Genomic DNA, 7,500 nt, shown 5'->3' on the forward strand with positions numbered 1-7,500 from the left:
TTTTATATTTGTTTACAGATACTCGGCTCCAAAGTATATTTGGACTTTGACCCAACCCTACCTTTTGAAAACGTTTTCTCTTACTAATACTCTTTCATGCAAGTCCTCCAAATATTCAGTAGATGTACTCTTATCGATTACAAGTTTCTCTGAACGACTTGAACAAGATGCATTCATTCGAAAAGAAACATTTCCCTGAGGCCACTGATTTACAGAGCGACATATTTTCTATAAAGTTGTAAAGACAAATTGATCATCTGTTAGAAAACTTTCAACAACGTTTTCTCGCGTCTTCTCCACTGGCCTCCGTTTTCTGTTGGCCGTCGAACGTTCGAGAAAATCGTTACATACGATTGGCAAGGCAGAAGAAACGGGAAAATGTTGTACATGATGACAGTTTCATAGCAGATGGTAATAAGAATAATAGTAATGATAATGGTAATAATGATAGTGATAAAAATAATAATGGCAATGAAACTGATAATAATGATAAAACTAATAATAATAATGATAATAGTATTAATAATAACAGTAATAATGATAATAATGATGATAGTGATAGTAATATCAGTAGTAACGGTAAATAAACAATTTTAATAATAATAATGATGATAACAATGGTAATAGTAATAATGCTACTGATGGTAACAATGTTTATAACTGTAATAACGGTAATAATAGCAAAACAACAAAAAAAACGGTGATAATATTGATAATAATACTGATGATACCAATGGTCATAATAATACTAATGATAACAACAATAATAATGACCATAATAATGAAAACTTCAGTAATAATAATAATGATGATGATGGCAATAATATTTATAATAATAATAATAGTAATAATAGTAATGATAATAACAAAAATAATTAAAATAGTAGTTATAATGATAAACATGATAATTGTGATAATGATGATAATGATAATGATACTACTACTAATAATAATAGTGATGATGATAATGATAATTTATATTATTCTGACATTTCTCCCGAAACTGAAATCTAGCCTAATCGTCCTTTACCCCCCCCCCCCCCACCTTTCTCCTTTTATTCATCCTTAGCTTACCCTACGAACATCTTTCCAGAACCCAACACTTCTTCTAACAGCTTTCACCCTTGTTAATCCCTTCCTTAGCCCATTTACTCATTCTCTCTATTCTCACTCTTTATTGTCCCTTTCAGTGTCATACTATCTTGAACTGCTATACGACTTGTAGCACATTTAATTGCCAATTAACTCTTTACCCTATTCACTATTACACTTCTCTATAGTGCCATATGGTCTTTGATGTCTTACATATTTATTTAGAATTGTAACCATTAACCATTATCGTCATTATTACTCTCGTTATCATTATCATTATCATTATTATCGTCATCAATGTAATAATAATAATAATTATTATTATTGAAAATATTGTTGTTATTATTATGCAGGATATTATCATTGTTATTATTATTATTATTATCCTTATTAATATTACTGTTATTATTATCATCATCATCATTATTATTATCATTATCATCGTTATTATCATTATTATTATCATTATCATCGTTATTATCATTATTATTATCATTATCATTATTATTATTATTCAGAATCATATACGTCTGTGAGTATGTATATACACACATGCGCGCGCGCACGCACGTGTATGTGTGTGTGTGTGTGTGTGTATATATATATATATCGACGACCACCTTCAGTCGATGTCGACTATGGTACTAATATATACATATATGTACACATACATTCATAAATATATATATATATATATATATATGTTTATGTGTGTGTGTGTATGAGTATATATATACATATATATATATATATATATGTATGTGCGAGCGTGTGTGCATGGGGTGCAGTCATACACGCACGCATTGTATGCGAGTGGATGTGCAAGAGCGCACATGTGCACACACACGGATTTGCAAATTTTGGGTTAGTCTTACGTAGATACGATAGTGATGCCCGGCTGGTGCCTTGTAGTTCAGTCCATGCATGGTCAAAGGCTTATACAAAACAACTGCTGCCTTATAGTCTAGTCAGTGCATGGTCAAAGGCTATGGGAGTCCACCCTATACAAATTAATCCACTGCCTTGTAGAATCTATAAGATGAAAAGGCTTCGAGAATCAACCCTGAGGGAAAATCCGGACCCAGAGTCCTTGTGGCAGTTCGTTGCCGCTTGCGACTTCGTTCTGACAACTCATGCGAGGCCGTTCCTTTGCATCCATCCGCTCCGTGGAGAGAGGGAGCCTGCTACATGGGCAACAGCTTGCTCCTCACATTCTTTCGCCCAGGCATTGACTCCAATTATATGGGAGTGGGTAGAGACAATTATGCCATAGACGGTTTCGACTGAAGGTGGCCGTCGATATATGTATGTGTATGTGTGTGTATATATATGTGTGTATATATATATGTGTGTGTGTTTGTATATATACATATATACGACCCTTCCCCAGGGGACTAGTAGTTAGGTAATCATTGTTGGCAATTCTCAAACCACCATGAAATCTACGATAGACTCACCCACTACCGTATCGAGATTTGACTTACCCAATATATACAAATCCGTGCGTGAGCCCACACGTGCGCGCGGGCGATGTGCATGTGCATGAACTAAACACACACACTCACATGCGCGCAATGTGTGTGGATTTGTATATATTGGGTAAGTCAAACCTAGATACGGTAGAAGGTGAGTCTATCGTAGATATGATTACCTAACCAACTACTCCCCTGAGGAAGGGTCATGGGTCAACCACCCCAGTAGAAAGACCCAGTCAACTACATGATGTGAACATGGTGTCAAGTAGTTTATCAAATACCTCATCGGTGATGGCACATATGTGCTTATATACACACACATATACTGTGTGTGTGTGTGTATGTATATATATATATATATATATATATATATATATATATATATATATATATATATATCTGCGTGTGTGCGTGTGCGTGCGGGCCGTGCGTGTGTATGTATGTGTGTGTGTGTGTGTGTGTGTGTGTGTGTGTGTGTGTGTGTGTGTGTGTGTGTGTGTGTGCATTATATATATATATATACATATATATATATATGTATATATATGTGTGTGTGTGTGTGTGTGTGTGTGTGTGTGTGTGTGTGTATGTATGTATGTATGTATATATGTTCAGCATATATGTGTGTATGTGCATACATACAAATATTTATATAAAAACACATTCACATGACAACAAACCCAGGGAATCAGGCGTAGTAACATTGTGAATATTTTTTTCACATCAAATAAAAAAAAATTGTGCCATTCGCAATTTGTGCCTTTGTCAAATTTTATACTCTAAACTTATTATGAATATGTACACATATATTTACTTTCTTAAAATAAAAACACTTATTGTTTCACTCATTACTCTGTAGGTGGCAAGCATTACAAGTACAGTTGTCAAATCTATGAAATATAAAAATCAATTTTTGTTCTTAAGTTATGTAATTTGAATAGTTATAACATTTTGACATAATTGTTTTTCCTGATGTAGATAAGTGTTAGATTATTTCAACCAATCACATCATTCACGGAATACTACATACTCTTCATTTACGGAATACTGCATACTACACAGGTATTGCCAAATAAAATTGTCACCTCAAGACTCGTGGTGTATCATTTGCAACTGTGGGGAACAGTACACACACACACACACATACACACACACACACACACACACATATATATATATATATATATATATATATATATATGTATATATATATATTACATTTTATATGTATACGTATGTATATTCTATATTTATTATATATGTGTGTGTGTTTGTGTGTGTGTGTGTGTGTGTGTGCAGTATGTGTTTGTGTATGCGTATATATTCACATGTATGTATAATATCTATCTATATATACATAGATATACATACATGCACATATACCCACGCGCACGCACGCACACACGCACACGCACACGCACACACACACACACACACACACACACACACACACATACACACACACACACACATATATATGTAGATATATATATATGTATATATATATGCATATACATACATACTAATATATGCATATATATATATGTTTACATATAAATCTATACACATTGATAGATGAATAGATAAATATAAATATAGATATAGATAGATATATAGCTGTAAGCTTCTATGTGCAGATCAGAACGTAGAAATCCTGACAGATTTTCAAGATTTTCAGTTCCCTCCACACAAATCATCGTTATCTGTCTGTAAACATCACTTGAATTACGGATAGCTATCAAAACGAAATATAAAAACATAAGCCCTTCACCTCCTTCAAAGTTGTTTATATAAAACCACGAGTTGAAGCTGGTTATGTTAATTTAATCGAGAAGAAAAGGATGTAACGGTGATTCTATCGTTAGGTTGTGATAACGGTGAAGGAACAGTGAGTATTATATATTGTTATGTGTTAGGTTGTGTTTTGTTATTGATGGGTTGTCGATGTTTAGAATCTATTGTCAATAAGTAGAATCTATTTTCGATTGTTTTTTTTTTTTTTTTCAGGTACATATATGCTAAAGTGGATAGGCAGTAAAATTTCATCTCAATATACGGTGTTTCTTCTCGATAACCAAATGTGTTCTCAAAAATTCGTTCTCGATAAACAGAAGTTGTTCTCGAAAACCTCGATAAACAAAATTCGTTCTTGATAAAAAGAAGTCATTCTCAATAAACAAACAAAATTCGTTATCGACAAACGGAATTATTTATTGATATACAAAATTTGTTCTCGACAAACAAATAAAATTCGTTCTCGACAAACAGAATTCCTCCTCGGTAAAAAGAATTCGTTACCGACAAACAGAATTATTTACTGATATACAAACTTTGTTCTCGATAAACAGAATTCGCCCTGGAGCTTCTTTACTCAGTCTCATTGATTTGCAACAGCCTAGCCGTTGTTCTCAGTATTTCTCGGGTGTTTATATAAGCATCCTAGAGGTCATGCTGGCATTGTTCGCTCTTGCGGTACATTTGAAAGCCATATTGCACACATAGCTTATGTATGTGTGTGTGTGTGTGTGTGTGTGTGTGTGTGTGTGTGTGTGTGTGTGTGTGTGTGTGTGTGTGTGTGTGTGTGTACAGTACTTCCATACTTGTGTGTCTGTGTGTTTGTGTATGGGAGGGGGAAGTGGGGGGAGGAGTGCGTTTGTGTATGGAAATGTGTGTGTTTGAATGTGTATGCATGCGAATATATATGTTTATATAAAGTGTATACTCGTATATATGGGCGAGTGTGTTTTTGAGTGTTTATGTATGTGTGTCGTTAAATCTATGGGTGTCTATGTGTTTTTGAGTGTGTGTTTTTGAGTGTTTATGTATGCGTTTATGTGTGGGGTGTTGTTTGAGTGTACATGGATGCGTGTATGTGTGGAGCATATGTGTTATGGGAAACTCCCTGAACTTTATTTAAATCGTTTTGTTCTGTTTACCTTAAAAAGTAAGCACTGTGCTCATGATTGCAAAAGTAGCAGTGACTTTATCTTATCATTATTATTGTTATTGTTATTATCGTTATTATCATTATCATCATGACTATTATTATCATTGTTAATATTATTATTATCATTATCACATCACCATTGTTATAAGCATTATCATGCCTAACATTACTCTCATCTTAGGAAAAAAGTTTATAATAATCATTATTAGCAACTTGATCATTATTATAATTATCAGCAATATTAACATTATTATAATTATCAAGCTTATCAATATTATAATTATTAAAAATATCATTTTTACCAATATTATAATTATTATAATTATTATTATTATAAATATTATCATTATTATAATTATCATTAATATCAATATTATCATTATTATAATTATCATTATTATCAATATTATCATTATTATAAATATCATTATTATCAAAATTATCATTATAATAATTATTATTATTATCAAAATTATCATGGTTGTTATGATTTTTTATAATTATTATTGTTATTATCATTATCATTATTTAGAGGCGAAGATGCACTGGACAGATTAGAAATGATGAAAGGTTAACAGGTTTGTGATGTTAGGTAATTGATAAGAAACATTTTGACGATGACAGTCGATTAGTAACTAGCAGGTTGTGTTTATGGTCATCTGGGATTCAAGATGTTCTTCCGACATGGTGCAAAAATAAAGAAAAATTAATAACTAGATAAAGGAAAGGATATTATAATAAATTATGGTTAATGGTTAATAGTTAAAACAAATATATGTGCTAGACGTCAAAGGTCATGAGAAATAAACAATATATGAAGAAAATGATAAATAAACAGACAACTGAAATAAAAAAAAATAATAATAAATAACAGGGCTGCTATTTCATGATAATAATAAATAAAAAGATTGTTATTCAAACACTTACACGAATACATACACACCCAAAACAAAAAATAAATAAAGGCTTAATCATTGTTTCCTTATCCTTACTATATTGTCGATTACTAAGCGGGTCGATTTCAGAACGACGATGAAAAACAGCTGATTTGGAACTGTCGAATAATAGCAGGTAATTTTTGGGCTGCCAATTTGGTGCTCTCGGTTAACAGCAGCTAAATTTTGGGCCGTGGGAGAAAATCACTCAAGTTTTGATCCGTCGATGAACATTCACACCAGATAATCTTGTTACCTGATGAATCTGGACCGATAACGAACAACATATAATTGATAAAAACTCCCTCCCCCCCCCCCCTCGCTATAAATATACCATTTACACCCCCCCCCCCCTTTTAATCACTTTAAATCCAATAAACAGCAAAGGTGACGTAATACATCTCCTTCAAGTGATTTTCTTTCTTCTTCTTTTTTTTTGTTTGTTACGTTAACCTCACAACATTTTCTCGTTCGGAGATGCTATTTATTTTCTTGAGTTTTAGATTCAGGTATAAAATATACAATGCAATTATACAGTTTTTTCAAGTACTTTTTAGCTTTTGATTTGATTGCTTTATAAAAGTCAGTATGTATTATTATTATTATTTTTTTTTTTTTGTAAGAAATTGTTATGTCTTTGTTTTTCTAATGTTTTTTTTTTCCCCATAAGGAATGCTTCTATACAAGTCAGCATTTATTGTTTTGCTCTTTCTTTTTTTTTTTTTGTAAGAAATGGTTATGTCTTTGTTCTTCTATTGTTTGTTTTTTTCGTCAGGAATGCTTCTCTGTATTACTTCCCTTTTATTTAGTTAGTCATTCTTGTTATTACTATAATAATTATTGTTTTTGTTATTGTTATTATTATCATAAGTAGTAATAGTAATAGTAGTAGTAGTATCATCATCATCACCACAATCAACATTATTATTATTACTGTGATTATTATTTTTGTTGTAGTTATTATTATTACTACTATTATTATTATTGTTGTTGTTATTATTATTATTATTATTATTATTATTATTATTATCATTAATATTATTATTATTTG

The sequence above is a fragment of the Penaeus chinensis genome, chromosome 42 (genome assembly GCF_019202785.1).
Source record: "Penaeus chinensis breed Huanghai No. 1 chromosome 42, ASM1920278v2, whole genome shotgun sequence".
NCBI classification, from domain to species: Eukaryota; Metazoa; Arthropoda; class Malacostraca; order Decapoda; family Penaeidae; genus Penaeus; species Penaeus chinensis.